Raw genomic sequence first — 21,883 nt, 5'->3', positions numbered from 1 at the left:
TTAATCCTCAAAAGTGTGAAGCGATGCATTTTGGGAAGACTAACAAAGCAAGGGAGTCCACAGTGAATGGTAAGTCCCTCGGAAAAACAGAGGATCAAAGAGACCTTGGTATGCCTGTTCACAGACTTTTGAAAGCAGCAGGGCAGGTAGATAAGGTGGTTAAGAATGCATGTGGGAAATTTGCTTTTATTAGTTGAGGTATTGAATGTAAGACTGAGGCTGATATGAAGGAGCTGTATATAATAACACTATAGGATGGATGCGATTGCACTAGAGAGAGTGTACAGGCAATTCACCAGGATATTGCCTGGACTAGACATTTTCAGCTTTGTAGGGAGACTAGGTAGGTTGGCGTAGTTTACCTTAGAGCAGGGAAGCCGGAGGGAAGACTTGAATATAGAGTACAAAAATGCTGAGCACAGATTCAATAGAAAGGAAGAACCTGTTCCCTTTAGTAAATAAGCAGGGAGCATATCTTTAAGGTAAGTGGCGGAAGATTTAACAGGTATTTGAGGAAAATTATTTTTACTCAGAGAGACAGTTTATCTGAAACTCAGTTCCTGAGAGAGTGGTAAAGGCAGGAAGTCTCAATATGAAGTTTTGGATAAATGATTGAAATGCTATAGTACACAATACTGTGGACCAAGGGCTGGAAACTGAGATTACAGCAGATGGTTGCTATAATGATCAGCATGGTCACAGTAGGAAAAACAGCCTCTTTCTGTTTTATATGACTATGATTGGAAGTGCTAGAACTAGTGAGCTTAGAGTTTATTCTGCCACATTCCCATTGTTGTTAAGTAAATTCCAGACATCGACCCACCCTAGAGTCATAAATGTATATAGAACAGAAAAAGACCCTTTGGCCCATTTAATCTGCCCTAGTCAAAAGCAACCATCTAACTATTCTAATCCCGCTGGGGAGAAAGGTTTTTCCTGATGTCCCCTCTAATCCTTGCACCAATCACTGAAGTGTATATTAATAAAACAAAGAACTGCATTTGGAGTCATAGAGATGTCCAGCACGGAAACCAAACCTTCGGTCCAATTAATCTATGCTGAACAGATATCCCAACCCAATCTAGTCCCACGTGCCAGCACCTGGCCCATATCCCTCCAAACCCCTCTTACTCTTATAGCCATCCAGATGTCTTTTAAATGTTGCAATTGTACCAGCCTCCACCACTTCCTCTGGCAGATCATTCCATACACGTACCACACTCGCGAAAAAGTTACCCCTTAGGTCTCTTTTATATCTTTCCCCTCAAACCCTAAACCTATGCCCTTTAGTTCTGGACTCCCCGACCCCAGGGAAAGACTTTGCCTATTTATCTATCCATGCCCCTCATAATTTTGTAAAGCTCTATAACGTCACCCCTCAGCCTCTGGAGCTCCAGGGAAAATAGCCCTAGACTATTCAACCTCTCCCATAGCTCAAATCCTCCAACCCTGGCAACATCCTTGTAAATCTTTTCTGAATCCTTTCAAGTTTCACAACATCTTTCCGATAGGAAGGAGATCAGAATTGCACTCAATATTCCAACAGTGGCCTAGCTAATGTCCTGTACAGCCGCAACATGACCTCCCAACTCCTGTACTCAATACTCTGACCAATAAAGGAAAGCATACCAAACACCTTCTTCACTATCCTATCTACCTGTGACTCCACTTTCAAGGAGCTATGAACCTGCACTCCAAGGTCTCTTTGTTCACCAACACTCCTGAGGACATTAACATTAAGTGTATAAGTCCTGCTAAGATTTGCTTTCCCAAAATGCAGCACCTCACATTTATCTAAATTAAACTCCATCTGCCACATCTCAGCCCATTGGCCCATCTGATCAAGATCCCGTTGTAATCTGAGGTAACCTTCTTCACTGTCCACAACACCTCCAATTTTGGTGTCATCTGCAAACTTTCTAACTATACCTCCTATGCTCACATCTAAATCATTTATAGAAATGATGAAAAATAGTGGACCCAGCACCGATCCTTATGGTACTCCACTGGTCACAGGCCTCCAGTCTGAAAAACAACCCTCCACCACCCCCTCTGTCTTCTACTTTTGAGCCAGTTCTGTATCCAAATGGTTAGTTCTCCTGGTATTCCATGAGATCTTATGTTGCTAATCAGTCTCCCATGGGGAACCTTGTCGAATGCCTTACTGAAGTCCATATAGATCATATCCATCGTTCTGCCCTCATCAGTCCTCTTTGTTACTTCTTCAAAAAACTCATTCAAGTTTGTGAGACATGATTCCCCATGCACAAAGCCGTGTTGACTGTCCCTAATCAGTCCTTGCCTTTCCAAATACATGTACATCCTGTGCCTCAGGATTCCCTCCAACAACTTGCCCAAAACTGAGGTCAGGCTCACCGGTCTATAGTTCCCTGGCTTGTCTTTACCACCCTTCTTCAACAGTGGCACCACATTTGCCAACCTCCAGACTTCCAGCACCTTACCTGTGACTATCGATGATACAAATATCTCAGCAAGAGGCCCAGCAATCACTTCCTTAGGTTCCCACAGAGTTCGAGAGTACACCTGATTAGGTCATGGGGAGTTTTCCACTTTTATGTGTTTTAAGACATCCAGCACTTCCTCCTCTGTAATATGGCAATTTTTCAAGATGTCACCTTCTATTTCCTTACATTCTATATCTTCCATGTCCTTTTCCACAGTAAATACTGATGCAAATTACTTATTTAGTATCTCCCCCATCTCCTGCAGCTCCACACAAAGGTCTCCTTGCTAGGGGCTCTATTCTGTCCCTAGTTACCCTTTTGTCCTTAATGTATTTGTAATAACACTTTGGATTCTCCTTAACTCTATTTGCCAAAGCTATCTCATATCCCCTTTTTGCCCTCCTGATCTCTCTCTTAAGAATACCCATACTGCCTTTATATTCTTCTCAGGATTCACTCGATCTATCCTGTCTATACCTGACACATATTTCCTTCTTTTTCTTAACTAAAACCTCAACTTCTTTAGTCATCCAGCATTCCCTATCCCTACCAGCCTTTCCTTTCACCCTGACAGGAATATACTTTCTCTGGACCCTCGTTATCTCATTTTCTGAAAGCTTCCCATTTTCCAGCCGTCCCTTTACCTGCAAACATCTGCCCCCAATCAGCTTTTGAAAGTTCTTGCCTAATACTGTCAAAAATGGCTTTTCTCCAATTTAGAACTTCAACTTTTCGATCAGGTCTATCCTTTTCGATCACGATTTTAAATCTAATAGAATTATGGTTGCTAGCCCCAAAGTGCTCCCCCACTGACACCTCAATCACCTGCCCTGCCTTATTTCCCAAGGGTAGGTCAAGTTTTGCAACGCCTCTAGTAGGTACATCCACATACTGAATCAGAAAAATTTCTGTACATCCTTAACAAATTACTCTCCATCTAAACTCTTAACACTATGCCAGTCCCAGTCTATGTTTGGAAAGTTAAAATCCCCTACCATAACCACTCTATTATTCGTACAGATAACTGAGACCTCCTTACAAATTTATTTCTCAATTGCCCTCTGACTATTAGGGGGTCTGTAATACAATCCCAATAAGGTGATCATCCCTTTCTTATTTCTCAGTTCCACCCAAATAACTTCCCTGGATGTATTTCTAGGAATATCCTCCCTCAGTACAGCTGTAATGCTATCCCTTATCAAAAACGCCACTCCCCCTCCTCTCTTGCCTCCCTTTTTGTCCTTCCTGTAGTATTTGTTTTCTGGAATATTAAGCTGCCAGTCCTGTCCATCCCTGAAACATGTTTCTGTAATTGCTATGATATACCAGCCCCATCTTCCTAACCATGCCCCGAGTTCATCTGCCTTCCCTGTTAAGCCTCTTGCATTGACATAAATGCAGTTTAATTCATCAGTCCTACCTTGTTCTCTGTCTTGTCCCTGCTTACCCTGATTGTTTGACTCACCTTTGTTCTCAATTATACCAGTCTCAGGCTGAAATCTTTCCTCACTATCTCCCTGGGTCCCACCCACATCACCCCCCCCCCCACCCCCAAACCCCCATTACAAGTTTAAATCCTCCTGAGCAGCTCTAGCCAATTTCCCTGCCAGTACATTAGTCCTCTTCCAATTTAGGTGTAATCCATCCTTCTTTTACAGGCCACGACTACCCCAAAACAGCTTCCAATGATCCAAAAATGTGAATCCTTCTCCCATACACCAGCTCCTCAGCCATCTGCTCTATCCTCCTATTACTGCCCTCACTAGCTCGTAACACCGGGAGTAATCCAGATATTACTACTCTCGAGTACCTCCTTTTTAAATTCCTGCCTAACTCTCTGTAATCTCCCTTCAGAATCTCAACCTTTTCCCTTCCTATGTCATTCATTCCAATGTGTACAATGACATCCTGCTGGCCCCTCTCCCCCTTGAGGACATTCTGCACCCTCTCTGAGACGTCCTTGGTCCTGGCACCAGGGAAGCAACACACCATTCTGATATTTCGTGGCTGGCCACAGAAAATTCCGACTGTACCTCAGACTAGAGAGTCCGCTAAGACAATCGGTCTCATTACATACCTCTCATTACATTAGAGTCAGTCTCAATGCCAGGAACTTGGCCTTTCGTGCTACGTTCCCCTGAGAATCCATCACCCACTACATTTTCCAAAACAGCATATTTGTTTGAAATGGGGATAGCCAAAGAAGAGTCCTGCACTACCTGCCTACCTCTCTTACCTTTCCTGGAGTTACCTCATCTATGTGACTATATCTGAGACTTGCTCCCCTTCCTAATACTGCCATCCATCACACCCCTTTGCTTTTGTGAATTCCTCATTGCTTCTAACTGCCTCTCCAACCAATCCATTCAATCTGATAGGATTCGCAACCAACGGCATTTATTGCAGATATAATCCTCAATAACCTGTAAACGCTCCCTAAACTCCCACATCTGACAAGCAGAGCGTATCACTCTACTAAAGATCATTTTTGCTTCTTTCAAGCTACAGACACAGAAAATAGCACTGTCTTATTCCTCTACAAAACATTGCCCCAGGTTAAATTAATACTTATGGCTTATATTTTAAGTCTTATCAAGAGACTTAGCTCAATAAAATATACAATCAAGAAAGAACCCACTCTGCTCAGTACTGCAGACTTATTTTAAGACCACGCTTAAAACATCCATTTATCTGTTTCTGTGCTGTGACCTCTCCTAAACACGTTCTTCCAAGATTAGTTGTGAATTTCACTGTTTTTAATTTTTCCAGGTGCACTCCGATGTCCAGCGATACATGAATTCAAACAGCAAAGACAGTAAGTGTGCAGGTTCAGTGGTCTGGGCAAAAGTGCGGACTGCAGATGCTGGAAATCAGAGTCTAGATTAGAGTTGTGCTGGAAAAGCACAGCAGGTCAGGCAGCATCCGAGGAGCAGGAAAATTGATGTTTTGGGCAAAAGCTGTGCTTTTCCTGCACAACTCTAATCTGGGTTCATTGCTCTGTCAGTTATCAATGTGGGTTTCCTTCTTTCTCTCTCTCTCTCTTCTCTCCTGCACTGACTTCTCCAAATGCTTCCTTAGACTGTTCTTTTCCCTGTTAAAACTGCTGTTGTTTTGACTGTTTTTTTCCAAAGTTCCAAAACAATGCAACAGCATATAAAACAGTAATTTTTTACTGTTCCTGGAATTCGAGGAAATCACCTCCAACACCTAAAATACCTCAAAAAAGGAGCAGCTGTTACAGCCAGAGATTTTTCCCATCCTCCATCTTGGATTACCCAGAATCCTGATACTGGAGAAACAAAAACAGAAATTGCTGGAGAAACTCAGCAGGTCCGGCAGCATCTGCGGGAAGAAAGCAGATCTAACATTTCGAATATGGTGGCTCTTCATTAGACATTTTAAATCTGTGAAAACCAAAAGAACTACTGAGGCTGTAAATCAGAAACAAAAACAGAAATTGCTGGAAAGGCTCAGCAGACCTGGTAGCTTTCAATGGAGAGAAATCAGGTTATCATTTCAGGTTGAGTGACTTTTCTTCAGAACTGAGGATGAATGCTTGAAATGCTGTCACCTACAATACTATGGACCAAGACCTGGAAACTGGGATTAGAGATCTGAGGTAGGGTTACTTGACCAGAAACATTAAACCTCTTCATCGTAAGTGACCATTCCATTAGGGGATAGGATGTCTTTCCTGTCTGCTCTGTCTCGTCCCTCATAATATCATTCACCTCAATCCTTCAGTCCTCTCTCTTCTCAGTAAAACAACATTAGCCTATTCAAGATTTCCTCATTGTTGCAATTTTCAAGCCCTGGCGACATTATCCTCGATAGTCTCTCCAGAGTAATTAAGTCCTTCCTGTAGTGTGGTAACCAGAACTGCACACAAAATTCCAGCTGCGGCTAAACCAGCATCTTAAACAATACCAGCATAAGCTCTCTGTTTTTGTCATTTATACCATATCCAAGAAATGAAAGCATTCCATTAGCTTTCTTTACAACTTTCTCTCCCTGTTCTGACATGTTCAAGGATCTGTGGACATGCACTTCAGGTCTCTTATTTCCTCTACTGAAATCGATATCCTCCTGTTTATTGTGGACTTCCTATTTTCCTTTGCCCTCCCTAGTGCATTTCCTCACACTTCTCCAGATTGAGTTCCACTTACCACTTTTTTTGTCCATCAGCCAAACCCATAGATATTGTCCTGCAGCCAACAGCTGTCCTCTTCACTTTCAACGACCCAGCCAATATTGTTTCATGTTCAATTTCCCAAACATGCCTCCACATTTAAGTCCAAATCATTATTATATTCCACAAACAGCAAGCGGCCAACACTGAGCCCTGTGGTACACCATTGGTTTGTTACTTCCCCTTCAAGTTCAACTACAGAACCAATTATTTGTCAGAGGGGAACTCATTACAAAGATCCTTCTCAACCAATTCCTCCCAGTGGATAAATATATCCTTCCAGATTCAGCATACATTTTCACCCATCAAAAGGCACCACAAACATCTTCACTGTGTGGAAAATTCAAGAAGAGAGCAAGAAACAGTACCAACTCCTGTACACGACCTTTTCAACCTCATGCAAGTCTTTGACTTTCTCAATAACCCAGACATGTGATGTATTCACCTCAAACTTGGTTGTCCTCAGAAATTTGTCACCATCCTCCATTTAACTCATGCTGATGTGCAAACGGTGTTCCTAACCAATGAAACCATTAAACCCCTATATCAATGAAGACAAGGGTCAAACAAAGATATATCATTCCACCAATTAATTTCTCCATTTAGCTTAGTTCAATACTGCCCCTTGCCTCCAGCAATTTGCCCATAGGCACACAGATAAATTACAGAACAGATGGGAAATTATTCAATCTGAACCACCTTCAATCAAAGACCAAGGTAATTCCAACTTCAGTCATAGACATTCAGCATGTCAATGGTCGCTCAATGTATATCTACTTAGAAGTTCATCCCCAGGTAGGAACGATCTCTACATCCCTAAATGTTTCAGAGATATGGACAATCTATACTGCTCACTTTGAAGACCTTGAGAAACACTACCAACAGTGCCTTTACATAATCTTCCAAACCCAATGCCAAGGAAAAATGAACTAACAACAGCATCTTCTTCCATGCCAACATCCACAGCATCAAGGTACTAAGCAATCAAAACTAGCTCCATTGAGCAGGGCCCTGTGTGCTTGAAACCAGTATCCCAAAGCATATGGAGCTCGAGCACCTCTGAGATGCCCTCAAACCAACCCTGAAGAAGTCAAATCTTGCTGTCGATTCACAGGAGTCAAGTTTGTGGTAAAACAACATGAAGAAGGTTCATCCAAGCAAGGCATCAAACACGTCAAGAGACTTTGTTGGAAATGCACAGACAACAAGTCAAGGCTTCAGAAAGAGTGTGCAAACTCCAAGCGACATACCCACTCAATGCTTCAAGCACCATGTGCCTCAATGCAACAGAGGGTCTACAGATCATGCATTGGACTCCTCAACCATTTCAGTACAAATTCTTGACCCAAAGAACTTCCTAAGGAAAATATTTCTTCTATTATTGCTGGCCTGCAGCCACATCCTCACATATACAGTATTAATAATTACTCAGAGCAAATTAACAACATCTTGTATCACTCACAAGAATGGCTATATATACCAAATGCTACAGAGAGTGAAACTGAGAAGGTTGTCTTCGTTGAGTGGCTCAGGTGAGTAGCTGCAAGTGGTGATGCTAAAAGGAAGAGCAGAAATTTTAAAGGGTTAGTTTTCCCAATGCTAATAACATGAGCAATGGCAAGTCAGTTGGGACAATTCAGCAAAATCAGAGAATTAAGATGTCTGATGTCAAGAAAAAAAATCCAGAGTTTTAATGGTAAGATGAGAATTTCACAAATGTGCAATAAGATGTCTATTTCCATGCATTTATGTCTCATTCTTACTTGTTCTCAATTCATTTAGACGCAGTTTGCTAATCTCCCCTAAGTTCTTGGAAAGCAGACAACAACAATGCCCATCAGGAAAATTAGAGAAGGTACATATCCGTTCCAAGTTTGCTGCTTGCTCCTCCAACCTCTATGTGTACAGCAGGCCCCAGCATCTCAGGTTACGCTCCATAGGCAGTTACTGTTTATAACAAACCACGTACCCCACCACTCCGGACTTGCCATGGCTTGCCTTTTTGTGCACCCTGCCTCATTCAGAACTTACAAGCTTATAGTATTTCTGTCTTTCCTTTACGTTTAGCTCTAACACAAAGCCAGGCAGCTTGTCATTTAGGAGTGGGAGACAATAGTGCCTTCAGGATATGGGTTATTGAGGGAGGGTGGCCTTTGATGGTCAGCACCAGCTCAGCTTTGATGTGCTGAGCTGTGCAATGATGGTTGGCATGGCTAAGCTATAGGGCCAAGTCTCAGGGGCTATGCTTGTAGATGAAGACTTAAACTAAAAAGTTGGGTGGGAACATGTGGAAGCTCAGAACCAATGGAGTCACCAAGGACTGTAAGGAAGAAATGGACATGACGGATTGAGTATCACTTAAATTGCCAGGCTGAACATGCAACCTGCTGTGCAAACCACAATCTGTGTCACATTCCATCCTCAGCCAAATCACAGCAGTACAATGCACATGAGAAATAGATGCCATCACACCTAGAGTGGACAGAATAAATATTTTTGCTTTCTGCCTGAGACTGTGAGCTCTAGATGTAAGTAAGATGTAGTTCTTCAAGGGCAATTGTATTCATAGACTGAAGGCATTTGTAATCATAGTGCCTTGCATGTGAAACACATGCAGTGGTGAACTACATGAAATATAATTCATGACCATGTCATTGTTCATTACAAATATAGTCATCTCTGTGATACAGAGGTAATGAACTTTAAAAATATTGATTGTGGGCCACAATTCACAATGACATTCCAAGGTCTCATAGGCTGTACAAGGAGCTCATTTCCTCTCACTTTGAACTGGAAGTATTTGCCAACATGTTCTTATATGCAATATTGTATCTTTTTTTGAATGACCTGGGAGAAGTCAGAAGTAAAATATTGCTATCGTTATTTACTTGGCACAGCTTGGACTGCATACATTGGAATAAGATCTCCTATGTCAAAGCATATGTATCACCATTCAATGGTCCTTCCATCAAAATCCTTCTTGTCCCACTTTAACAAAGATTGCATTAAACTGTCCTTTGTGAATGATACAAATACTGACTGTCCAGACTGCTAAGAACTTGTTCTGGTTGTGATATTTCCTCACACCGGCTCAGTCGAATTATGAACAATGGATCCAATCAGAGCAGGGATCATTGTCACTGTGGCCACAGTGCTATGAAGGTGCAGAGAAGTAGCAGAGGAACAGCTGTGTCAGCAAATGTAAGTCAGAAGCAACGTCCAGTGCCTGACAGTCTCCACTCAGAATACACAGGAGGTACAGGAAACCAAGAGTCTATTGTCCCCCATGCCATTTCCTCCAGAAGAGAGACGCACATTGCTGCTGCAGATAGAGGGTGTACCCAGAAGTATGCTTTTCAATTGAGTAGGACCTGAAAATTGAAAGGGTGAGCAGTCATCACAATGGCCATCAAAGTGACATTTATGCTAGATTTTGATACAACTGTGTTTCCAATGATCCACTTCAGACCACTGAAATCTCACAACCCTCAACCTATAGATGTACCAAGGTTGCTATTGATGCCATTTGTGTCAGATCACATGGTTTCATTCTGTTTTCCTAGAATAGGGTCAGTGCTACAACCTGAGCAGTGTACATTAACAATAAAGCTGACTTCCCCCAGGGACGGGACACTATAGACTACATTGAGAGTGGCACATCACTTGGATGCCTTCATCAGTAGAAAGGACTTCACTCCGTTAATGTACAAATCATCTGTGATCAACAGTAAAAGGTCTGCAACAGGAGCCATGGGAGCTGCCATGATGCCTAAATTCTCATTTTTCTGTGACATGTCAAGGCCCAGATGCCTTACGAGGGTAGTTACTGGGAGATAAGGGCTCCTCTCTGCAACCATGGCTAATGACATCATTATGCATCCTTCTTGCTGAGGCTAAGTGTTCATACAGTGCAGCCTCTCCTTCTAGCAGTGTCATTTAGGAGCAGATAAAATACCTTCTGAATATGAGATTCTTCAATGTTTACATTGGTTTGAATGGTCCTTGCAGTTCATGCTAGACCGAATATGCCTTATAATTGTTGTATGCTGTGCACAACTCAAGCATGCAATGAGGGGATGTGATGGATGTTGAAGAGTTGGGAGAGCAACTAGGGTCTTCAGAGGTGGAAATTGGGAACCTGCACTATGATACAGCGGTGCAAGGCTGGGCAGAATAAACCACACAGGACATAATCGATACCCACTTCCAACTGATCTGAGATGGGTCATCTATTGGCTGCAAATTTGTTCTTACACAAAAGGCAAGCATCCCCTGTTTATTTCAGAAAAAAATGCAACTTGTATGAAACACGTGTCATATCTTGAATTGGAATGTCATTGGAACCTTAAGACTCTCTGTCCCAACAGTTGATAATCTTGATGGCCTATTAACTTGATTTAAAATATGCTGGTTGTTTGTGTTTTCCTTCAAATTTCCTGTTTTTCAATAAATATTAATGTTTTCAATTGTTTGGGAGCTTTCTAACATGTGGTGTTCTCACATTGAACTAGATGTGATGCTACACTGAGGGTTAGGGAAAGAGTAGCACTCCCTTAGACAAGATTCTAACATTGTATGGAAAAGAACCAGTAGCCTACATAGCTTCATCTTTGTAGCTGCAGTTACAATGACAGTCAATCAAACGTGATAAAAAGTAGCGATACATTAAGAAATGTGAACTTCTATTTCCAAAATTTGTCATCTATGTGCTTTCAGAAGCTGTCACTTTGCATTTTCCCTCCACTAAATCTATTGCCAAGTGATACTCCTGGCTGGCAAGAATTGACCTGGTGCACAGCTAGACTTTAAATTTGGCACCAGCAGCAAAATTCCTGCCAGATCTTGGCAATGCTGAATACTTTCACCGCCGCTGAGCACAAGAATGAGTGAGCATGGTGCAATAGAGAAGTCGTGTATACATAATGAAGTAAGCAGCCGAGAATTGCATGAGACCACTAGGTAGAGCTCACAGAGAGAAACCCACCACGAAACATCCTTAAATGAACACTTAACGGATTTTTGGGAAAATTTAGATCTTGGTTTTATATATTGGTGATATCAATGATCTATACATTAGGAAATTCAGCAGTGCATTGAATTTGGTTAGATACATCTCAACTGCTGTTTTCAGTAGGAAAGGAGACAAAGAATTAAAAACTGATTGCCACTATTCACATCTTACTTTAGCAATTTTCTCTCAATGGGCTGAAGAGCCTTTCCACTGTGTAAAAATCTCTTTCCTCCTACATTACAATAGTAACTATCCTTATAGAGTACTACATAGACTGTAAAGATGTGTTTGCTTAATTCTTCTTTTCTCCCTGTCAGCATTATTAGCAGCATAATAGTATAGATATCTAAGTCAGGTCCAATGCTTTCTGATCTCCAACAGTATCTTTCTTTGACTGCATTCATCTTCTTGCAAGATAAAGTGAAGACTGCACATGCTGGAGATCAGAGTCAAAACGTGTGATACTGGAAAAGCCCAGCCAGTCAGGCAGCATCCGAGGAGCAGGACAGTCGATGTTTCAAGCGTAAGCCCTTCATCAGGAAGATGCTGCCTGACTGGCTGTGCTGCCCAGCACCACACTTTTCGATTTTCATCTTTTTGCAGTTAAACTTGTGAAAGGATTGGACTGAAAACAAATGTCATACCTTGGAGTGAGATTTCAAGAGAAAAATTCTAACTTCAAGACCATCTTTCCCAACAGTTGATAATCATGCCGGCCTTCAAACTACAATTGTGGTGTATTTATAAAAGCAAATTGTTTTGAGAACAGTTAAATTCCATTAGTTTTGAACTTGATTTCTCACTGAGTGCAGATCAGTTAGAATTCAGCTTCTGTACAAAATGGAAAAACCAAAGAAGAAAACCCCTTCCACTCCTTAAAGCTTCTTTCACCATGATCTGAAACTGAACTCTAATGAAGGGAGTTGTAAATAAACGTCTGACAAATGGATCTTCACCTCCAGGTTTAAATTGAATAACATAAAATTGAGAGTGAAAGGAGACAAAACATGGAATAAAATTACATGTACTCTTGAGAATAACAACAAATAATGAACAAAATTACATATAATTTTAAGAGTGAAGATAAGCAATGAAGAAAGAAACTGTGTGGTAAATTAATTATTTATTATAGATTTTTGTAATATTTGATTTCAAAATATTTAAATATATCATGAGGGCTGGCTGCTTTTGATGTTTTGATGCTGTAAAACAAGTTAGATAAGAGCCTCTTACTTTTAATGCAAGCGATGAGCTGCTTTTTTACAACTTATAAATCATTTTAAATACCGTGCACCACTTAACCCTCAGGTAATAAACACAATACAACCCGTGATCTGTTTTTTATCAATTTTTATTTTAGTTTATTTTGGTATTTGTATAATGAGCTCCAAATCTTTTCATTTTGGCCAGTATTCAGAACTTGAGCAAATTATATACGCACCCTATTTATCAAAACTATTACTCTCCTATCTTCTACCTAGTATTTATGATCATTCTTGTAAAGTAATAAATAACACTTACTCCACACAAGTGCCAGATAATGCCTAATCTCAACAGGAGACTCTCTAACTATTTCTTCTCCACAATCAATGGCTTTACTTTCGTCAAATCCCTCATTGGCCAACAACCTGGGGTCCTGATTAAGTAAAACTTACATAGATCAATTATGTAAATATTCTGAATGCAAGAGAGGATTGGAGGCTGGCACATGGAAGTAAATGACTCACATCCATCCTGCAAATTTGTACCACTATCTACAGGACACAAATCAAAAATGTGATAGAATGCTCTCTATTTGCCTAGATAAGTACAAAGACCCTCAATTTAATCCAGGATAAAACATTTCCACATGGATGCCAGCTTGTGAAACCTAAAAGGCAAGTGGTGACCACTTATGGTTCTGCGATTGAGAAAATAATTTCACTGATTAAATTCCACCAATTATGTATTTGCTTATCTGATTGCTGTCCCTGGGATGTTGTTGCACATAAATTGGCTGCTTAATTTTCCTGCATTGTAACATCTATTATATTTGACATATAAATAGCGTGAATTTAGGTGCGGTTCAAAGGCTGGAAATCTGGTGTCCACCACTATTCGTGACTGTGGCTGGACTGTAGAGTTTCGATCACTCTGAGTGCTCAAAGAAAGTAAACAGCAAAGGACACACGACAACATATTTTCATCTAACCTACATAGTGAACAGTCCTGAAATCAAATGGTCAGTTATGAATGTTCTACTTATCTACTCTTCATGAAAGACCCAGATATTGACACATATATCTTAACTTCTTTTTGGACTCATGTCTCATTTCTAATCTGGGTGATATTGCATCATTAATTTTTCTCACCTTTAGTAACTAATAGTCACACATTTAGAACTCAATGAAAATTAATTAAATTGGCTCCTTTTAAAACTTAAATTCATTTGATCTGCGCAAAAGATGTTCAGAAGAGAGAAGATCTTTTTAGAGATGAACAAAAGGGTGAATACTGAAGTTCATCCCTACTCATCTGTGAGCTTGACAATTTTGGCTGCCCCAATTGGAACTGTAAAAAATAAGGGAACATCCCCCAGGTTAGGCGGATTGACCTTGTTAAATTGCCTATAGTGTCCAGGGATGTGTGGGCTAGATGGATTAGCCATGGTAAATGCAGGGTTGTGTGTTTTAGGATGGGGGGTAGGGAGTAGGTGCTAGAACTGGGTGGGATGCTGTTCAGAGGTCAGTGCTAACTCAATGGCCTGACTGGCCTCTTTCTGTACTTGCAGGAATTCTATGATTCTAAGCTCTGATTGCAGATAAAAAGCAAAAGGCAGTGGTGATGTGCTGATAATAAAGGGTGGAGTTTGTAATTAATGAGAGGGGATCTTAGATTGGAAACGTTAGGTGCAGAGTCTGTATGGGTGGAGCTAAGAAACAGCAAGGAGCAGTAAACATTGGTAGGTGTCATGGTTGACCGTAAACACTGATCGTGGTGTGAGGTGTGGCATAAATCAGGAAATTAGAGATCCATGTAACAAGGGTAACTACAAGTTACATCTAGACTGGCAAATCTAATGAGAACAATCGTTGTGGTAGATAAATTTTTTGAATGAGCTTGAGGTAGTTTAATAGAGCATTATGTTGAAGAACAAACTGAGAACAGGGTCTTTTTTTTATCCAGGGTAATGGAATGAGAAAAAACTAATTGATTTTAGCCTCCAGAAAGTTCAGTGACTTCAATTTCCTAATCCTTATTGGGTCTATCCATTGTGTAGAAGTTAGGTTTGTCTTCAGCTGGAGCTAATTAGTGTGTTGTTGGTTCTTTTCACATTTCCCCTGTCCTTTGGACTATTTTTAACTCTCTTTACAATACTTGTGCATAATACTTGGTTTTCCACCAAATCATTTTCCAACAATGGGATTATTTCTCCTATAGTTTGGTTCAAAACAACCCTTATAGTAACTGCCCCATGACACACTAATTGTTTAGGTAAATTCTTATATGGGGAACCTTAAATATGTGCCAATATTCCCCAGGTATTCATCCTGCTTTGGCCTGCAAATCACCAACCTTTGCTGCAAGCCTAGGCCTCAGAAAATAGCTGTTCCACTTCTGGGAGTGTGGAATGCAAAAGGAGTCATTCTCCATTTTTACAAGAAGCCTCGGCAGAAATTTGGTCTTACACTAATCCCTGAGTCTGAGCTTGATCATTTCAAGATTATGGAAGCAGTTCTGACTGCAGAGCCCTTCCGTTGGTACCTTGCTAAATCAATTCTCTCTGATGGAGCCTGGTTTGCCACATTGAAAACAAGCTAGGTACGTTTCTACAAGTTCTATTTCTTAGAAGTTGGAAGTTGATCTGCTCTGTACGCCCTACTCTTCTTTCTTCTGGAGTCTATTTCTGTCCCCTTCACATCCTTTCAAATGTTGCTGAGCCTCAAAATGATGCATGTGCAGTGACATTACTGTAACCAAAGATGTTTTCAAAAGAAATCCTTTCTTTGACAGGTCTAGTGCCTCATCCTGTTTGCCCTCTAAGGAACCTGAAAGCATATGATAATGTGATGGCTGTTAATGAGCCACAGCAAAATCCATTGGAGTTTGCAATGCATTGCTAACCAGCTCATGGCCCTGCCTTTTGTTCAGAAGCTATCACTGTAACATTATAGTCACTAGAATACTAGATCAGTTTACTCTGCCATAATCGTAATCCACAATCATACCACTGGTGCATAAAATACATATATGCCATTGAAAAGCATCAAATTCTGGATGTACGTTACAGTAACTCACCTCCTGAATCTCCAAAGTCTATCCACTATCGACAAGACTCAAGTCATGAATGATGGTTTTACTTTCCACTTGCCTGGCGGAGTGCAGCTCCAGAAACACTTCAGAAGCTCAACAGAGATGGACTGCAATAACTCACCAAGGCTCCTTCAACAGCATCTTCAAAGTCGCAATTTCAACCACCTACAAGCAAAAGCAGTCGACGCGTGGAAACACTACCACCTACAATTTCCCCTCGCAATTGTACACTAGCCTGACTTGGAGCTATATTGTAATTTCTTCATTGATATTGTGTCAAATTTCTGCAATTCCCCAAAAGCTTAGTGCATGCATTTACACAACATGGATTGCACCAGCACTTTCTTTAGGAAATTAGAGGTAGGCAATAAATGTGCTCACAACCCATGAAGAGAGAAGAAAATCTAAAACCAATGGACCAAACCAACATCCAAAGTTTTCTCGAACTGGTCATTCCAAGTCTGATTGTGTATATGTCAATATGTGAGTTGGGAATAATTTCTCAGCTGTCATACTTTTGATTTTTTTGTTATGTACTGAATTTAGCTGTATTAATAAAAGATTGTAGCTAAGTGATGGAGTATGTTTGATTCACCCTTTCAGCATTTAAATTTATGGAATCCTTAAAATGGATGCAAATATTATAGCTCAGATTTTCAACAGGTTCAATTTGCTTTATTCTATCCTTTACCAAAGACTAAAGTATATTATAATCCATTTTCATTTGAAAGCAAATTATTTCTTCTGTAATATAGATTATAGACATATGGTTATTGAGTACTTGAATGGCTCAGGATGGTTGAATTAAATTCTAAAGGTTTGTAACAAGCATCTGATTTTATTCTGAGGTTGTTAAATGCACTAATTTCTGTCAGTAAACCTATTTCCTAATAACAAGTAAAGTGCTACACAGTTCAAAAGATCATACTCATTCATCAAAGATGCAATAAAAGTACTAGAGTCATTGGCAGGAAGACAAGAATCCATTAATGACGGTCTGGTATCTAGCAAAGAATGTCATTTTAACTGAATAAACAAAAAAAAAGGATAGTAAGTGCAAATGAATCATTTCTGTGCAGTGCTTTCAACCTTTAGAATTCCGATGCTTTTCACATGCCAAAGTTTAAATGTGAAGCATTTTCATTTAAACATGTATTTGTATCAGAATTAAAATCATTAAAAACAAACATACCAATTTACAGAAAATGATACGTGCTCATAGAAATCCTAGAGAGAGAAACAGATTTTCATTTTAGTACCTGGATTCTATTTCACACGCTTTCATGCCACAACATCAAACCCTCTCATAACCCCCTCAGTCTCCTGATGCAGCCTTCTTTTGTCAAAGATAATTGACAGTTGATAATTTACAATATCTAAATTATTCACATTACGTTTTCACTTGAATACTGCAAAAAATCTTTAAATCCAGCACTGTGAACAAATCTAAAACTGGGAAAACATAATGATATTTTGTGATACTTGTTAATCAAAATGAATGAATTTCAACATGAAATTTTATCAGTTAATGTTTTAATAGAATAATTTTAGATTTGTATAAGGATAGACGCTACATGGAACTAAATATAGTCCAACAATCCTGGAAGTTGGCTTAGTGAATTTGCATCTAACTACTTCTTAGAAGCACCAAAGTATTTTTCTTTCACGTGACATTTTGTAATTTCATCATATTCAACAATACAATTTACTTTAACCTTACTATATGAAAACAGAGGACAGTTTCACAAATTTGTGCAAATTACCAATGCAAAGCTACATTCACTTTATTCTAATAGGTGAAATGATCTGGTGAGAATTGTATTTAAGTATCTGATTATTGACTAGAAACATATTTGAAAACACTACAAATTTTACATTACAAACATCTTCAATATGTCTTAATTGATCATAATTATGTTACATCACACCATCAGAAGAATGTAATTATTAGAATAATTAGATATTAGGTAATACATAATTCATGTAAAATTTGATGGACTCATCACACATTTGTCCAAGGCAGTGTTGGATTTATATAATTTTCCTCAATGTCTTTAGATTGCAGCAGCAGAATTTCTGTTAGGTTGCTACTATTTCCCATTATTGGACATCATTCTGCAGACTCACATGAAGAATGGCAATTTGCCAGAGGTTATGTAAAGCTACTTCACCTGTGGATCCACGCTTCAGTTGAATCACTATCTTCAAGGAATATACTGAGACAATCTATTTAGAAAAGAAGCTGAGAAGCATTACCCGTGACCATCATAAGACCTAGCATATACCAACATGATTTTTATTTCAGCAATCTTATCGTGAAGGAAGGAATGCTTCCCACTTCTGGGCACCTACAGTACAGATCAAATGCAAAAGATCAGATCAAATCAGGCAGATCAGATCCAGATGCATAATAAAAGTGCCTTTCTGGCCCAACAGTATAGCTTCGCCACCATTTCAAAATAGCACCCCCTACTGCACTAGTGTAGCATCACTCATACTGTCATTTCTCTGATTGAAATTGCCACTTAATGCCAAATGATGTTTGAGATGAGTCAAGCCAACAAGACATTGGCTATTTTGGCATGAGATGACATTTTGACCTCACGTCTGCACCTTCACTGAGGCTGCATATTCCCACCTCCATAACATTACACAGCTCCATTCTCACTTCAGCTCTTTCACAAGAACTGGACGTATCTATTCCATTGTCACCTCTAGACTTGGTCATTCTAATTCACTGTTATCCAGCCTCCCAGATTCTACCCTATCTAAACTCAATTTAATCAAAATTTTGCTGCCCATGTCCTACCTCACACCAAGTATTGAACATCCATCATTTCTGTATTTACTGAATAACATTGGCCCCGAATTAAATAATGCCTTGATTTTAACATTTTTTTCCCTTGTTTTCAACTGCTTACATGGGCTCTGGAAGATTGCTCCAAACCATAGGTCACAGTCTAGGATACAGGGTAGGCCATTTAGGTCCAAGATGAAGAGAAATTTCATCACCCAGAGTGGGAGCCTGTGGAATTCTGTGCCACAGAAAGTGGTTGAGGCCAAAACTTTGAAAGTTTTCAAGGAGTTAGATATGGCTCTTAGGGCTAAAGGGATCAAAGGATAAGGGAGAAGTCAGAAACAGGGGTTCAATGAAAAGTCACAATAATACTGAAGGGCAGAGCAAGCTCAAAAGGTTGAATCACCTACTCATGCTCCCTTTTTTCTGTTTCCATACTTATTAACCTCACAATCCAGTAAGGTATCTTCATACCTTCCTTTCTTCTTTGTGCATTCTACTTTTAGTCTTCGGTAACCATGCATTTGGCTGCTAAGGCATTACACTCTGGAAATCTTTCCCTGAACTTTTACATTTCTCATCCAATTTCTCCTCCTTTAAGAGGCTCTTTACTAACAACATTTTTGGCCATCTATTCTTACACCTCCTTATGTGGCTCAGTGTCACAATTTGCTTTATAGCATTGCCAATAAATGCCTTTGGGATGTTTTATTACGTTAAGTGTGCTATATAAATTCAGATTGCTAATATTTTTGAGCATTATGGAACTTATTTCACTTTGGATTGCCAATCCTCCAGGAATAAATAGTAGATAAACTAAACAATGCTGTTAGAGATGAGGAGAAATGACCATGATACTCATATAATGCACCTGTGCCCTTCCACTTCTTGGGTTGACTGCAACTTTGCCCAAAGAAATTGGAAACTGTGGTCATCTTGAAGGCTAACAAAGGATGTACTACTATTACATGACTTACCATTGTGACTGGTTTGCTTGGGAATCAACAGGCCACTTCTAAATCACCATTGCTGTGCTCCATATGGTTTGGGGATTACAGGAAACTTCTGGGGTTGCCCTTGCAAATTTTTTTTAAAGAAACTACTCAATTTATGTGAAGAAAGAAATACGATGAGTCAGCTCCTGGAAAATAATACAAATGCTTTGGAACATACATCAGAAAAGTTAGCAACACATCCTCATAAAAGGAAATTATATACCGTATGGGAGTTCCTTCTCTCAATGTAATAATCTCTCTTTCCTAGAATTTTTTTTGGTTCATTTTCCCAATTTGATCCTTTCTTGCCTGAAAGTATTAACTCTTAATTGGCCATTGCTGGTGTGGACTCTCACTGAGTAGTTTTCCTACCATTAGGGGACAGTCATCCTGGTGTTCTCGTTGCTCTGCTGGGCATTGATCCTTCCTCTTTCCTTGGGAGCAATTCTCATTGTTGTATAATCTGAATTTTACTAGAATGTGGTTTCTCTGGCACTGACTTTCACTGAGGCATGGTTCTACAGTTATCAATTACCCTGCCATGGCTATACTCTTCATGTAAATTCAGGCACTGCCTCGTGATCAAATGGTGTATGACCAAACCTCAAGCACTACATCCAACAAAAAAATTAACAACCCTCCATAGGCCCACTAACACACAACAGAGAAGTCCTTCATCCACTCATTCTAGATTTGAACCCAGAGGTGAAAGCTCAGTCTGATCAGTCAGCCTGCTCCTGGAACTCATTCTTTGTCTACATTATGTCCTCATCTGTTAATCTACCTCGATAATTTGTGATTTAAGCTTAAGTTTACAAATAAGGACCTAAACAAACGACACCCTCTTTTAGACTCCGAGAGTCATAGAGATGTTCAGCATGGAAGCGGACCCTTCGGTCCAACCCGTCCATAACTTTGTTTATCGTTACTAGTTTAATAACTGCTAAATTATTATAGCTAAATACATTTTGATTTAATTATTGGGAGGGTAGGTATTGAAAGATTAAATGTTTCTGTGCACCAGGGAATGGTTTGAATTAAGACAATCATCGGGTACATTTAAGTTACAAACTAACCATTGATACAAAGCGATTTTTGAAACACTAACACTCAGTTGTCCTTGCAAACCTGAAATCAGGCCTTGCTAAACTGTGTTAAACTGCTTGGATTAAGTTCAATCCAATACCAGGTGAAGCGTAATGTTCGGCCTGGGTCGTAATGTACTTCAACGGCTTGGCATTAACTATAACGTGGAGCTCACCCTGTGAATATTTCCAGCAAAGACAAAAATTCGATTTGAACAATATACTTCTAGTCAGGTAGGAACCAAACAGTGAGCTGCTGTTCCTTCTGGCTGAAACCAAAACTGGAATAAGCTGCGACCCATTCCTAGATGGGTATCTGCAATGTAAATGTACCCTTGTCCTTATCGATTGATAACTCACCTTTCAAGTAACTAATGTCGTCACTGTTTTTTTCCCTGATATGTTTTTGAAGGCCGATTAAAATACAAATGACAACGAATTTATCTTGCACCGATATAACTGAAAATACACAATGTTACCGGCATCACACGGAAAATACGTGAAATAGAAAATATCTGAAAAAAAGTGACAATTTTAGAACAGCCTACTAATAATTGCTGTGTAAGTTCGTTCACTCAAAGGCTGTGAAGGCTGTGTCTATCGACTGAAAAACGTGCGGGACAAATCATTTAGTCCCACTCATATGTTAGCTACAATATTTCTTGCTTCTATTTAGACTTTTTTTTAGAAATGAACTCAGAAATGACAAACAAATCGATCAAATTAAAATTTAATGATACAGCAATATTGAGAATATAACCAGTAAGAAAAAAAAGAAATCTATTTACGCCGGACTATCGGAAAAGATTGAAGTGAATTTGCCAAATTTCTTTAAGTTCAAAACATTGTAACATAATCTGAGGTAGACAATGAAAGACGTCTCTCTATCATGGGCATAACAAGAATTAAACATTATCGTTGATGATTTTTAGATTTCGGGATGTCAGATACATGTTTGGCGTTTAAAACCCTGTGCAGCTCAAATATCATTTTAAAAATATTCGAAATATCACAAAATTCAGAGTGCATACAAAGATCTATACTTTTT

The sequence above is a fragment of the Chiloscyllium punctatum genome, chromosome 5 (genome assembly GCF_047496795.1).
Source record: "Chiloscyllium punctatum isolate Juve2018m chromosome 5, sChiPun1.3, whole genome shotgun sequence".
Taxonomy (NCBI): domain Eukaryota; kingdom Metazoa; phylum Chordata; class Chondrichthyes; order Orectolobiformes; family Hemiscylliidae; genus Chiloscyllium; species Chiloscyllium punctatum.
Note: the sequence above shows the minus strand (reverse complement) of the source record.